Below are 14,909 nucleotides of genomic sequence, written 5' to 3'. Positions count from 1 at the left end.
GATCAAAACTGTGTCCTCATGGATACTAGTCAAGTTGTTTCCACTGAACCACAGTGGGAACTCCCCAAAGCTTAAAATCTTAATGTCTAGGCATCCAACAAGACACTGGTTTTGCTTTCTTGGTTGCAGTTTGCAAATTCCTCAGGCAGTACTCTGATTGGCTCAGCTTAATTAGATGCTTAACTCTAGACCAACCAACTGTGGCCAAGGGATGGATGAGGGTCAAATTGCCACCCATGGCTCCCGTGATAACTGTGTTGGGGTAGGCAGAGCAGAAGAGAGATGGTGAGAAAGCAGAATGGCAGTTGTTCAGGATTGTCCATCCTTTGTTACAAACACATCGTTTCCCTATATGTTACTTTCTTTTGGCTGCCCCCACAGACCTGCAGAAGTTCCCAGGGCAGGGATCAAACCCAAGCTACAGCAGTGACAACACCAAATCCTTAACTGCTAGGCCACCAGGGAACTCCTGTTTCCCTATATGTATGTTTCCAAAAATGCCCTTATATGCATAATCCAACCATCTCACTGTACATGTGCCAATAAATTCACCTCCTTTTCAGGGTAGGGCAACTCAGTGACATTCTTCAAATATGGGTTCTTGGGATAATGTCTCTAGACTCTCTAGTCAGGTCTCTATAAACTGTGATTACAGCTTTTAATCATCCCATTACCTTTGTTTGAACTGCCTTTGAACTACCTTTAAACCACCCCACCCCCATAAAAACTCCTGATATTTAGAGATGGAAGAAATAGAGAATAAAATCAAGTGAAAAGAAACAGTGCCCAGTGGTCACTAATCTAGAACATTATCTATATTATTTTGGCCATGAATAACAGGAAAAATGATGGGACTAGGAAATCTCTTGGCTCCTGTTTGTCGGCTCACTTCTTTGGCTACAGAGGTCCTCCACCAGCCAATCTGGCTGCCCTACGTTTTGCCCGCAAAGGTGAGATTCCTTATCCAGGACTCTGAGAGCACCTGTGGAGGATGTCTCTGTGGGGCAGTATACCGATTAGCACTACACTTTCTGGTGGTATCTTAGGGATTTTTCTGGAATTGAGCAATCACAGATCTCTGCATTTATGAGGATTGGGTACGGTTATATTTTTCCTCCCAGATGATACAATTCCTCTAAAACTACTCTTTTAAAATTAATCGTCTGTCACTTTCATCAGTGGGGAGAATTCCTTTGGCTAATAACATATTTCACTGATCTTAAGGCACCTTTTTTTTTCCAGTTGAAGCAACTTTGAAATCGGAATAGGTCTTAAAATTAACATGTAATAGCTTTTAAGCCTCTTTTTTTAAATAATTCATCAACTAAACTTGCCTTTTGGAGTTCCCTTGCGGCTCAGTGGATTAAGGACCTGATGTTAGCACTTCTGCAGCTCTGGTTACAGCTGTGGTACAGGTTTGATCCCTGGCCCAGGAACTTCCACGTGCTTGTAGGCCTGGCCAAAAGAGAAAAAAAGAAAACTTGCCTCTTGTGATGGAACCCAAAATTTATTAAATATAGTAAGTTTATTGGTCAGAGTTCTTTATCACTAATAATGAAATCCACCCTGAATAGTGGAAGCCTACAAGGGATTTGTTAAAGGATATTATTTAGCTCAGAATTATTGGGAGGGCTAGGAAAATGGACTTGAGGCTAAGTGTCTAGGAACAACACCAAAAACAATACCATACAGCCGGATGAGGAAATCACAGTCATTGCCACTCCAAATACTAGGCCCGAAGAATTCAACTTCACTGCCAAATTTACAAGCTCATAGCACTTCTGTGGTAAGAACTCACTATTGCATCCACTGGGAAATGACCGCTTTTACCCCCAAAAGCTAGACACTTGTGCTATAGGAAATTGAAGTCCTATGTCCAGCCTGATTCCCTTCATTAGGAACGGAATTAATTAGGTAACACAAGAGTTTACAAATAACCCCTAGATCTTACTGGCTTAATAGCAACAGTGTATTCCTTGCTCAGCTACAGGTCCAGCATGGGCAAATGGTAGAGAAAGAGAATCACTCACTGTGGTCACTCAGGAATCTAAGCTGTTGGAGGCTCTGCCACCCTACAGATATGGACCCTCCAAAGTTGGCTGTGGCAGAAGACAGTGAGGGAAAACGTATCCTGGCTTCTGTTCACATGGCATTGATCAAAACAAATCTCACGGCCACAAGTGCAATCCTCCTGGTGCCCAGAAGGAGAGGAGAACCAGAAATATTGGTGAACTTTAGTGATATTTACCTTGCTCATATTGCTCATGTCCAATCACAGTCTCACGGGGGTTGGGGGGGCGGGTAGCATGCCTGCCCACAAGCTGCAAAGGCTGCTGGGAATTTTATTTCCAACTTCTGTGTTGAAGAGGCTTGGTTTTAAAAGGAGAATTTTCCCATATAGAAAAACTGTTTAAAAGTTGAAAACATTCGGAGTTCCCATTGTGGCTCAGTGGTTAATGAATCCGACTAGGAACCATGAGGTTGCGGGTTCCATCCCTGGCCTTGCTCAGTGGGTTAAGGATCTGGCATTGCTGTGAGCTGTGGTGTAGGTTGCAGACGCGGCTCGGATCCTGCATTGCTGTGGTTGTGGCGTAGGCCAGTGGCTACAGCTCCGATTTGACACCTAGCCTGGGAACTTATATGTGCCGCAGGAGCGGCTCAAGAGAAGGCAAAAAGACAAAAAAAAAAAAAAAGTTGAAAACATTCACGAATACAACAAACTTCCACTGCCCTAATCAATACTAGAATGTCACAGAACAATGCTCTCCGATTTTTTTTTTTTTCCCTTTTTTGGCCACCCTGCTGCCTATGAAGTTCCTGGACCAGGGATCAGATCCCAGCCTCAGTTGTGACCCAAGCTGCAGCTGCAGCAATGATGGATCCTTAACCCATTGTCTCAGGCCACGGACTGAACCTGTGTCCCAGTGCTCCCAAGACACCACTAATCCCAAGGTGCCATAGCAGGAACTCCAAGTGATAGCTTTTTAGGGCTGCACCTGCAGCATATGGAAGCTTCCAGGTTAGGGGTCATATTGGAGCTGTAGCTGCCAGCTTACACCACAGCCACAGCAACGCAGGTCCTTAACCCACTGTGTGGTGCCAGGGATCAAACCCAAGTCCTCATGGATACTAGACAGATTTGTTACCACTGAGACACAACAGGAACTCTGATCGCTATTTTTTTTTTTTTTTTCACTTTTTAGGGGCCGCACCCAGGGTATATGGAAATTTCCAGGCTAGGGGTTGGATTGAAGCTGCTGGCCTACACCACAGTCACAGCAACGCGGGATCCGAAGCTGTGTGTCTGCCACCTACACCACTGCTCAAAGCAACATCGGATCCTTAACCCACTGAGTGAGGCCAGCGGTCAAACCAGCGTTCTCATGAATGCTAGTCGGATTCATTACCGCTGAGCCACAAAAGGAACTCCGATAGCTATTTTTATTATTACTGTCCATCTTTCCTGGGCTGTACAGATGCAGGCATGCTGGGACAAGGGGAGAAGCTAAGGCCCTGGCAGAAGGTGGGAACCACTATAGCTTTTTCCAGGCCACCCTGGAAAGTAGGGCAGAGAGGAGATGCCTGGCCTCAGCACTAGGTGGCCCAGGTTGGAGCCCAGGGAGCCCCAGGGCCCTGCGGTGGTATCATAGTCTGTTCCCAGACAGAGAGGCCTTGTATAGAGAACCAAGGGTCCCACGGCTGAAGCCAGCAGGTGGGGGCAGGGAAGACACAAAGCAGTTACGTTCTGGGCCAAGCCAACATGCTGTGTGCTCTGGTTCCCCTGTCTCAGCCCTGTGCCTGTGGCTGCCCCCAACCCACCTGCTCACTTCTCCCCTGCCGAGCCATCACCTGCTTCCTCAGCTCCACTTCCCCAACTCCCATCACTCCTCAGCCGCTGCCCCCCCACTTCTGCTCTCAGCATCCCTGAAGCTGGCTCACCAAGGTCACTTGCATCTCCCTGTCATGGCCAGCGAATACTTTCTGCCTTTATCTTTGTTGACTTCTTGGCAGCAGTGACGCTGGTGATCCTTTTTTGAAACCTCGTCTTCCACTGTCTTCCATGAAGCCACTCTCTCTGGGAACATGTAGGCCTCCTCCTAAAACAACTATTGTTTACTAAGCACCCAGACTTCATCTGACGTGTGCATTCATCACAGCTTCCACTCACCTGTGGACAGACCAGTTCCATGGAACAGATGAAGGAACCAGGGCTCAAGGCTTGCAGCGGGCTCTTCTAAGGCCGCACAGCGACAGCAGTAGTCTGGATTAAGACCCGAATTTGAGGCATTGCCCTCAACTCCATCACGCTGCCTGGTGGCCTCCCCTCTCTGGTCCCTGCTCAGCTTCTTTGGTGGGCTGTGCTCTCAGCACCCCACCTACTCTCTTCCCCTCCCTCTCCTCAAGTGAGCTCCTGCCATGTGGCTTCAGTGCTTTTTTTTTTTTTTTTTTTTTTTTTTTTGCCTTTTTAGGGCTGCAGCCGTGGCATGTGGAAGTTCCCAGGCTAGGGGTCAAATTGGAGCTGCAGCTGCTGGCCTATACCACAGCCACACCAACACCAGCTCTGAGCCGCATCTGCAACCTACACCACAGCTCACAGCAATGTAGGATCCTTAACCCACTGAGTGAAGCAGGGATCAAACCCATGTCCTCTTGGATACTAGCAGGGTTCATTACTGCTGAGCCATGACAGAAACTGCTCAGTGTTCATTTTTGTGCCAATAAGCCTTTGAAACTCCCAAGTCCCAGACTGGTATCTGTTGCTGCTGCTGCTATTGCTAAGAGCTAAGATTTATGGAGTGTTTACAACATAGCAGGCACTGTGCTAACTTCTTTATATACATCATCTCATTAAATCCTTACAACCACCTTGTGAGCTAGGTGCTGTTTTCCCATTTTCTACTTCAGGAAACTGAGCCTTAGCAAAATGGGTCACCTTGTCCCAGGTCAGCAGGAGTCTGGGTTTGTCTGACCCCAGAATGCATTCTCGAAACCACTGACCAGAGACTTTCCACCGAGAGGTCCCATAGCCTTGCACTCGACACCCCTCCATCTGAGCTCGGCTGCCCCTAGTGCTGTGTAACCACAGGCCAGGGATTGAATGTCTGAGCCATGGTTATTATCAACTTCCTCAGAGCCTGCCCTCCTCCTTGTGCTAACTGGTTCAGTGAACAGCCCTGCCATTTTCCAGTCATAGGGGTAATACAGGTTTCTTCCTGCCCCCTTCCCTCTCCACCCCAGGTTCATCAAGACGTGCTGACTCCGTGCTCCAGAAAGCACCATTCTCCAAACCAGTGGTTACCAGGGAGGGAGCAGGGCAACAGAGGGGTAGGGAGGTAAGAGGTACAAACTATTACATATAAAATAAGCTCCAAGGAGAGTTCCCACTGTGGCACCATGGATTGACGATCTGGTTTGTCTCTATGGTTCCATCCCCCACCGGGTACAGTGGGCTAAGGATCCACCGTTGCTGTAGCTGTGTCTCAGGTTGCAGTTCCAGCTAGGATTTGATCCCTGGCCTGGGAACTTCCATATGCCATGGGAACAGCCAAAAAGAAAATTAATTAATTAATTAAAATAGAAGCAAGCTATAAGGGAGTTCCCTGGTGGTGCAGTGGGTTAAGGATCCAGTGTTTTCACTGCTGTAGCTCCAGTTACCGCTATGGCTTGGATTCAATTCCTGGCCTGGGAAATTCTGCATGCCCCAGTCATGGCCAAAAGAAAAAGGAGTTCCCATCATGATGCAGCGGAAACAAATCTGACTAGGAACCATGTGGTTCCTAACCCTAACCCCTAACCCTAACACTAACCCTAACCCTAATCCCTGGCCTCACTCAGTGGGTTAAGGATCTGTGTTGCTGTAAGCTGTGGTTTGGGTCACAGATGTGGCTTGGATCTGGGAACCTCCATATGCCGTGAGTGTGGCCCTGAAAAAACAAAAGGCAAAAAAAAAAAAAAAAAATTACAAGGATATACTGTACAACACAGGGAATATAGCCAGTATTTCATAATACCTATAAATGGAGTAGAACCTTTAAAATCGTGAGTCACTATATTTTACCTGTAACTTATATAATCTGGTATAGCAACTATACTTGAATTTTTAAAAAATGAAAAAAAAAAAAAAAAAAGGCACTGTTCTGTCTCAGCCCTAGTCCTTCTCCTACCTGCTCTGAGGCCTCCAGATCTCAGGGCTCCTGCCACTCTCACCACCTCAGGGGCCTCATTCTCTTTGCTCTTCCCCCTCCTCTGCACAGCCCCCAGGGCTCTCTTCCCCAAACACAAACCTGACCAGGCCTTCCCTGCTCCCAGGGCCCCCTGACTCTCAGCAGAAGCCCCTGAACCTCAACTGGGCTTTAGAAGCCCAGCCTGCAGAGCCCCAGCTCCCACCCAGCCCACTGCTGCCCACAGGAAGGGCCTCACGTTCCTGTCCTTCCCGCCAGTGGTGGGGGGGTGTCCCCTGCCTCTCCACAGCCGCCTCCACCCCATGCAATCGGTATGTGTTTTTCTGGTGATGCTGAGCTCAGAGGTGGACATGCTCAGGTATGCAAAAGAGGTAATGTTTCTCCATTATATGAACCAAATAATTACATAAATGAAATATATTTTTATATAAATTATATAATTTATAGAAAGGCACAAATTATATATTTACATTAATGTATATGCCAAATATATAAATATATTTTATAAACTAAATATATGGTTGCACAATAATTTGAATATACTTAATCACACAGAACTATACACTAAAATGGATAAAGTAGTAAAACCAGACCAAACCAAACTATTTTTTTTTTTGTCTTTTGTCTTTTTAGGGCTGCACCCGTGGCATATGGAGGTTCCCAGGCTAGGGGTACAATCAGAGCTTAGCCGCTGGTCTACACCACAGCCACAGCAACGTGGGATCCAAGCAGCATTTGCGACCTACACCACAGCTCATGGCAACAAGGGATCCTTAACCCACTGAGCGAGGCCAGGGATTGAACCTGTGTCCTCATGGATACTAGCTGGGTTCGTTAAGCACTGAGCCTCGACGAGAACTCCCCAAACCAAATAAAATGCAACCCTTCTCCAAGGTGCCAGCTCCCGGAGCAGTAGGAAGTTCATCTGGGGCGGGGAGCGGGGGGCCTTCACACTGCATCCCCTCCAGCTGTGCAGACGTCCTGGGTATTTTACACTGTGACTCACATGGTCTCCCTCTGTGATTCTCAGGTTGGAAGCTCAATGCCCAGGATCCTCCCTTCCCAAGCCCTCCTGACCCCTCTTCTAGGGCATCCTCAGGGACTGCTTGGGGGTCCCCACTGCCCACACAAACATGGCCCTCCCCTTCTCCCCTCTCCTTAGCAAAATCCCTTCCAGAAGCCTGGGCCTTCAGAAGACCAGTGCCAGGAAGCTATCTGAGGTTGGCTCAGACTTGGGCCTGATATCCTCACTCCAGGAGACAGGGAGGAAAAAAGACCCAGCCTTCTGCCTGACCCAGGAAACAGAAGATGGTGACTCAGTGAGCCGACCAGGCCAAAAGCTCCTGCCTCAGGCCTTTAAATTCCTTGGGGGAAAAAAATCAAAAGTAAATTTCAGCATCTGCAAACAAAGACTAACACAGAGCCTCACAACCCACAATCAGAGACATGCGACAAACAAGCAGAGACACATGCATGCAGAAACAACAAGCTTACCCACAGACACCAGCATGCGAATGAAAACACATCCACAATTCCCAGCGTGGCTCAGGGGTAACGAACCCGACTAGTATCCATAAGGATGCAGGTTCGATCCCTGGCCTCACTCAGTGGGTTGGGGATTCGGTGTTGCTGTGAGCTGTGGTGTAGGTCCCAGAGGCAGCTCAGATCTGGCGTTGATGTGGCTGTGGCACAGGCTGGCAGCTGCAGCTTCAATTCGACCCCTAGCCTGGGAACTTCCATGTGCTGCACCTGAGGACTTAAAAAGCAAAAAAGAAAAAAAAAAAAATTCCGTAAAGGACATGCGTTCTAACACGCACTGTGTACATACTACATATTCAGGAAAATACAAAAGAGGTTCACAGGTCTCCGTAACTCAAGCACACACACATGCGCACCCAAAGGTAAACCTATCGACAGACGCACCCAACAGGTGTCAGGGAATACATTTTGGACCAGTGACAGAGGAAAGAAGCCAGAGATAAAAACATCGATGAGTTTTCTAGAGATTGGAAGAGAGAGTGTCACGGAGGACAGGCTGGTCCAGACAGTCAGGTAGAAACTGGGAGAGAGCGTGACATCAAGGAGCGAGAGTAATGGTTAGATATATGGTACCAGTGGCTTACCTGGCCCTCATTTACCCATCCGTTCATTTAATAGTTACTGAGGAGTTCTCGTCGTGGTGCAGTGGTTAGCGAATCCGACTAGGAACCATGAGGTTGCGGGTTCGATCCCTGCCCTTGCTCAGTGGGTTAATGATCTGGCATTGCTGTGAGCTGTGGTGTAGGTCGCAGACGTGGCTCCGATCCCGCTTTGCTGTGGCTCTGGCGTAGGCTGGCAGCTACAGCTCCGATTAGACCCCTAGCCTGGGAACCTCCATATGCCGTGGGAGTGGCCCAAGAAATGGCAAAAAGACATACACACACACACACACAAAAGTTATTGAGCTGCATTCTCTGCTGGGCTTGGCAGGCAGAGTCTGGTCCCTGGCCCTGTCCTTCACATGCACAGCCTGGGACAGAGACCCACCCGTGAGTAGCTCTAACAGAGAGTGGTGAGTGCCATGAGGGGGATATGCGTTCCACCTGTGGGCAGGTGGGCAGGATTGGCAGGTGAGGCATGATGTCAGGGAAGCTTGAATATTGCACAAGTAGGAGTTGGTTGGGGGAGGGGGGGCAGGGAATAAAAGAGACAGATGTGGAGGTGAACTTGAGCCAAAGGACAGCACACAGAAACGTCTAGTATTAACTTCCTGTTGCTGTTTTAACAAAAGACCATACATATAGTAACTTCAAACAGTGCAGATTTATTCTCACAATCTGAAGATCAGAGGTCTGAACTCAGAGTCACTGAGCTAATGTCAAGGTGGTGGGCAAACCTGGTTCCTTCTGGAGGCTTGGAGAGGAGAATCAACTTCCTTGCCTTTCCAGCTTCTAGCAGCTGCCTGTATCCCTTGGCTTAGGGACCCTTCCTACATCTTCCGGCCTCTGCTTCCATCGTCCCATCACCTTCTTCTGGATGCCGAGACTCTTCCTGCCTCTTTTCTGTTAGGGTGGCTGTGATTAAATTCATGCCACCTGATTATCCTGCATAATCTCCCTATTTAAGTCTTAACTTAATCACAGCTGCAAAATCCTTTTACCATGTAAATTGACCTTCACGTGTTCTGAGAATTAGGGTGTGGACTTAATTGGAGGTCATTATTCAGCCTACCACAAAGGGGATGCTATATTATAATCTTCAAAACATCCTCAAATGTAAATCTTGTTATCCCCAGACGAAGATGAGGAATCTGAGGCTAAAGATTAGGAAATTACATTAAACCAAAACAAGTAAATGATGGGTAGGTAGGTAGGTAGATAGATAAATTAGAAAGATGCTTATTATTTTAAAATGATTTATAAGCCATATAAAAGAATATAGAGAAAAATACAAGTCATTCAAAGGCCTCACCACCCAGAAATGGTCAGCATTAACATCTCAATGCATAAAGCACTGAGATTAAGAAACTGGAAATTTGAGAGAGAGAGAGAGGTATAGAGAGCCAGAGAGGTAGAAAAATGAATGAGTTATACTCTAGAAGCTATTTTTTAACCAAAAGTATAAGGTGAACTATTATTTGAATTTCATACAGGGGAAAGAAACTAAAGTGAAACGGAAGGAATAGGTGAACTTCAGCTAAATATTTCTTCACCTCAAAACATATTCATTCCTGGAGTTCCCTTGTGGCAAAGTGGGTTAAGGACCTGATGTTGACATTACAGCAGCTCAGGTCACTGCTGTGGTGTGGGCTTGATTCCTGGCCCACATGACATGGGTGCAGAAAAAAAAAAAAAATCCCCGTCCCTAAAAGACCCCTCTCAAGTTAAGAAAAACTATTTCAATTAAGAGTCAGATCTTTACAATTATGTTTCCATTTTATACACTTCTGAGTTGCCCTGAGCTATGAAAAAAAATGTGATTCGTAATTCTGCCTTCCTTCCCACCCCTTTTCTCCATTCCAGATTATGCCTCCACTGCTGTTTTTACTTTATCAGAATTTATAATATTTACATTCTGCTCTGCAACTAAAATTCCCACAGTTGAATCTTTTGTGTGTGTGTGTGTCTTTTTTTTTTTAGGGCTGCGCACGCAGCATATGGAAGTTCCCAGGCTAGGAGTTGAATCGGAGCTGTAGCTGCTGGCCTACGCCACAGCCACAGCAACGTGGGATCCAAGCTGTGTCTGCCACCTACACCACAGCTCACGGCAACGCGGGATCCTTAACCCACTGAGCGAGGCCAGGGATTGAACCTGAGTCCTCATGGATACTAGTAGGGTTTGTTACCACCGAGCCACTATGGGAAGTCCTCACAGATGAATCTTAATCTAAATGGAATTAATGTTCACCACCAGCTCCCTTTCCCAGCTCCTTATTTTGATTCATCTGTTGTTTGGATTCTGTCATTGAGTAGTTTTTCCAGAACGGCTCATGAGTTCTGTATCCTCAGAGATCACCCCCTAAGTTGGTTATATATTGGGGTGACATTTTTTTACCCTCGGAACTTTGTAGCTATTGTTTCATTATCCTCATTTGATGAAAGTCACCTTGGAGAAATCTGTGATCAGACTGAATTTTCCCCCTGACATGACTTGCTTTTTCTGCCTGTATTTCTGAAGTATTCTTATTTTATCCTCAGTTTGGTTACTAAATCAGTGTATCTTAATGTCAACTATTCTGTATCAATTCTTCTAGCATATGGTGTGCACTTTCGATCTGAATATTCAGTTCCTCCTTCTTTTCAGGGAAAGATTTCCTGTATTTCATACCTTAGTAACTTTTTCTGTTCCATTTTTGGAACCTCAGCTTTAGGGCTGCTAGCAGTTCTTATGGTAGCTTGTCTTTGTCCTAAGTTTTTTAAAATGTTGAGCAGAAATTTGTTTCAATTGAGAAATGGTTAAATTTTGTTTTATTTTGTCACTTCCATGGCATGCAGAAGTTCCTGGGCCAGGGATTGAACCTGAACCACAGCAGTGACCAGAGCCACTGCAGTGACAATGCTGAATCCTTAACTTGCTAAGCCACCAGGGGACTCTGTGGGGACTCTTTGTTCTATCTATTAACTCCGCTCTAATTGCTTTAGGAGTTCCCTGGTTGCCTAGTGGTTGTGGATTTGGCATTGTCACTGCTGTGGCTCAGGTTCAGTTCCTAGCCCAGGAACTTCTGCATGCCATGGAAGTGACAAAATAAAACAAAATTTACCATTTCTCAATTGAAATAAATTTCTGCTCAACATTTTTAAAAACTTAGATAGGACAAAGACAAGCTACCATAAGAATAATTGCTAGCAGCCCTAAAGCTGAGGTCCTGGCCCCAGGAACTTCCATGAACTGTGGGCACAGCTGATAAATAAATAAATAAATAAATCTTAAAAATGTATTTGCTCTAATATCTTCACCTGTTCTCATCACATTTCCTCTTGATATCGCAAACCTTTCCTGCATATCGGTTTTCAGTTATATCCATTCCGTGTTTTGCTGTTTCTGGATTGCTTATTACACCTGTAATGGTGTTGTTTTGGTCCTTACTGCCTTTTCCTTGGTTCTGTAACCTCCCTTTTCATCTCATTCTGTTGTTTTAGCCTCTTGTCTTTGAGTTCTTGTTCTATCGATTTCATACTATTATTAAGACCTTCTGTAACAGGAAGTACTCGCCAGGAAGCTGCTTTTATTCCTTTGGCTGTGTTTTCTTCTAGATTAAGCTCTTGGTTGTTTTTCTGCTTTCTGCCCTCCTTCTTCCTCTCCATCCCTCCCTCCCTCCTTCCTACCTGTGCTTCGGTCCGGTCAGTCCAGGTCCAGGTCCACAGGCCCAGAGGCCACGCCCTTTCCTTTCCTCTTCTGTCTGCCTTAGCTCCCAGTGAGCCAGCCTCTACTTGCTCTGGAGCTGAGCCCCTTCCCATCTTGTCTGGACCAATGTTTCTGGCCCTGGGAGCTACCATTTGAAAGCTAGCTATTACTTTCTTTCTCTTTTGTTGTTGTTGTTGTTGTTGTCTTTTTAGGGCTGCAACCAATGGCATGTGGAGGTTCCCAAGCTAGGGGTCAAATCAGAGCTGTAGCTGCCGGCCTACACCACAGCCACAGCAACTGGGGATCCGAGCTGCATCTGCGACCTACCCCACAGCTCACACGGCAACACTGGATCCTTAACTCACTGAGCGAGGCCAGGGATCAAACCTGAGTTCTCATGGATGCTAGTCAGATTCGTTTCCGCTGAGCCACGACGGGAACTCCTAGCTCTTATTTTCAAACCCACCCACCCTATTTCTGTGGCCTGAGGATGGCTTGGCTGGGGCTGCCTGCTGAACTTGACAGGGCCTGAGTGCTGCCTCTCCTCTAAGGCCCTATTAGATATCCTGCTCCAGCTCAGGGGCAGGGCACATTCCACGCTGCAGGCTTTGGCTGGACCACCCCCTACCTTCACCCCAGCCCAGCAGCCTAGAAGATTCCAAGCCATGGTTGCTCTTCTTGCCTCTCCTGAGGTCTTACGGAGAAACACAAGGGCTTCTATTTACAAAGTGTTTGTTTCCCCAGATTTTTCCTAAGGCTACCTACTCCCTCACAGTCCATTTCTCTCAGATGACAGTGTATTAGAGAGAATTCTTGGTGTTTTGTTGACTCGCCTTTTCTCAATGCTACTTTTGGGCATGGGGTTAGGAGACATACCGCTCCCTCGTTGCACCAGAATCTTCTGTTACTTTCCTTGGCTATCATATTTTAAAGTTTATAAAATTTCCTTGTTTGGTTGGACTTGCGCTTGTAACAGCATTTTTGTTTGGGTTTGTTTTGGCTTTTGTTCATCTTGTTAGTGGGGGGTAGGATGGAGCAGAGTGATTCTGTGATGGTGGCGTCACTTTGCCGTCCTAGCTCAGAGATCCCCAGCCTGGCTTTGTCCATACCGTTCCTCTCAGAGCCCTCCCCTGAGGAAGAGCCTAGTGGCCCCAGCCCCCATCTCTTTCAAATCCCTGGAGTGAGGGAGTTCCCGTTGTGACTCAGTGGGTTACAAAACCGACTAATATCCATGAGGACACAGGTTCGATCCCTGGCCTCACTCAGTGGGTTAAGGATCTGGCGTTGCTGTGAGCTGTGGTGTAGGTCAAAAACACAGCTCAGATCCTGCATTGCTGTGGCTGTGGTGTAGGCCAGCAGCTGCATCTCTGATTTGATCCCTAGCCCGGGAACATCCATATGCTACAGGTGCAGCCCTAAAAAGCAAAAAAAAAAAAAAAGTCCCTGTGGTGAAACAGGGCCCCGCAGGCCTAGGCCTCAGCGCATAGGTGTCCAGTCCACAGTAAAGAGGGAATGAGCAGGGACTGTTTCATGGAGGCAGCATCAGAGGAACCCCAAATGCTTCAGAGGAGAGCATCAGGCAGAAAAGAGCATGAAGCAGGGCGTGGGTAAGAGAGCGAGAAACACTCATGGGGAATAGGGTGGGTGGGGTCGGGGGTGTCCAGGTGGAGGGAGCAGGAGAGAAGCGGGAAAGGAGGGCAGCCAGGGCGTAGGTGTGCAGACTGGCCTGGGGCCGCCCCTGTGTGTGATCAAAGCACTTAGCTTTCATGTTTGGACCCTCACGGATACTCTGGTGGGCAGGGGTGGGCAGAGTAGGGAGGCCTGGTTCCTCCATCTCCTCCTTATCTCAGCTCCTCTCAGGGAGCCTTCTCCGACTGTCCCACCCCAAGGACTCCCTGTCCTGGTGGCCCAAGAGGCTCCTGCCTGCTTCCTCACAGCCACAGGCAAGGCCTCGGCCCCGGCCACACTGGACCCACTCTGACACACCACTGACGTGCCTCTGCTCATCTAGTACACAAAAACATAACTGCACAGCTGGACACCATCACACATGCTGCTGGGAGCACACCTTGCACCCAGCCCCACACCGCCTGGCTCCCTCTGGGGAGCTCTGATTCTCCTGAGAACTTGCCCTGCCCCCTGGTGGCCACTGCCCAAGCCACTGCCCCTCTGGAAGGACTCACACTATCCACTCCCTTCAGGGTCCTGCTCAAAGAAGCTTCTAGCCTCCTACTCACTCGTGCTATCAGACCAGAGGCCTTGGGATCCACTCGCTCACAGATTGGCCTCTCCCATCAGAGCATCGGACTTTGCTGTTAGGCGAGACCTTCTCTAGTTAGGGTGACCAGCTTTGCCAGTTTGCCTGGGACTGAGGGGTTCTCGCAGGACTCAAGATATTCAGTGTTAAAACAGGGGAAGCTGGACTAGTTGGTGATCCTATTCTCAGACCCATGTGCTTCAGAGCAGTGTCTCCTCAGACTGGACCCTTCAGACTTTCTCTAGCTCCGATTGGCCCTTCCAAACAAGATCTCTTCAGCAGCCTGTCCCAGATCAGCCTCCCCTCAGACTAACCCTGTCACACAGACCCTGTCAGACCCACTCACCTTCAGATTAGCCCTCCCCATCAGAGTGGTTCTCGCAGATAAAGTCCCTTCCAGCCTCTCTCCTCAGACGGGCTACATCAGATGCCCCTCCCCAGACCCCCTTCCTCTCCACCCTTCTCTGAGGAGAGAAAAGGGGTGTGAGGACCCCACTCCAATCCTTGTCCCCAGGGCTTTAGCCCTACATCTCCAGGCAGATGCTACCCTCTGAAGGTCCTATCTCCACAAGGAGCTCTGGGCTGTGGGCATGGCAAACAAGTGGGCCTCAAGACAGAAAGACACACAGGTGCAGGACAGGGCGCTG

Source organism: Sus scrofa, chromosome 10, assembly GCF_054392235.1.
Source record: "Sus scrofa isolate SSC_HxYL_T2T_F1_AM1 chromosome 10, Sscrofa_HxYL_maternal_Yorkshire_Landrace_v2.0, whole genome shotgun sequence".
Lineage (NCBI taxonomy): Eukaryota > Metazoa > Chordata > Mammalia > Artiodactyla > Suidae > Sus > Sus scrofa.
Note: the sequence above shows the minus strand (reverse complement) of the source record.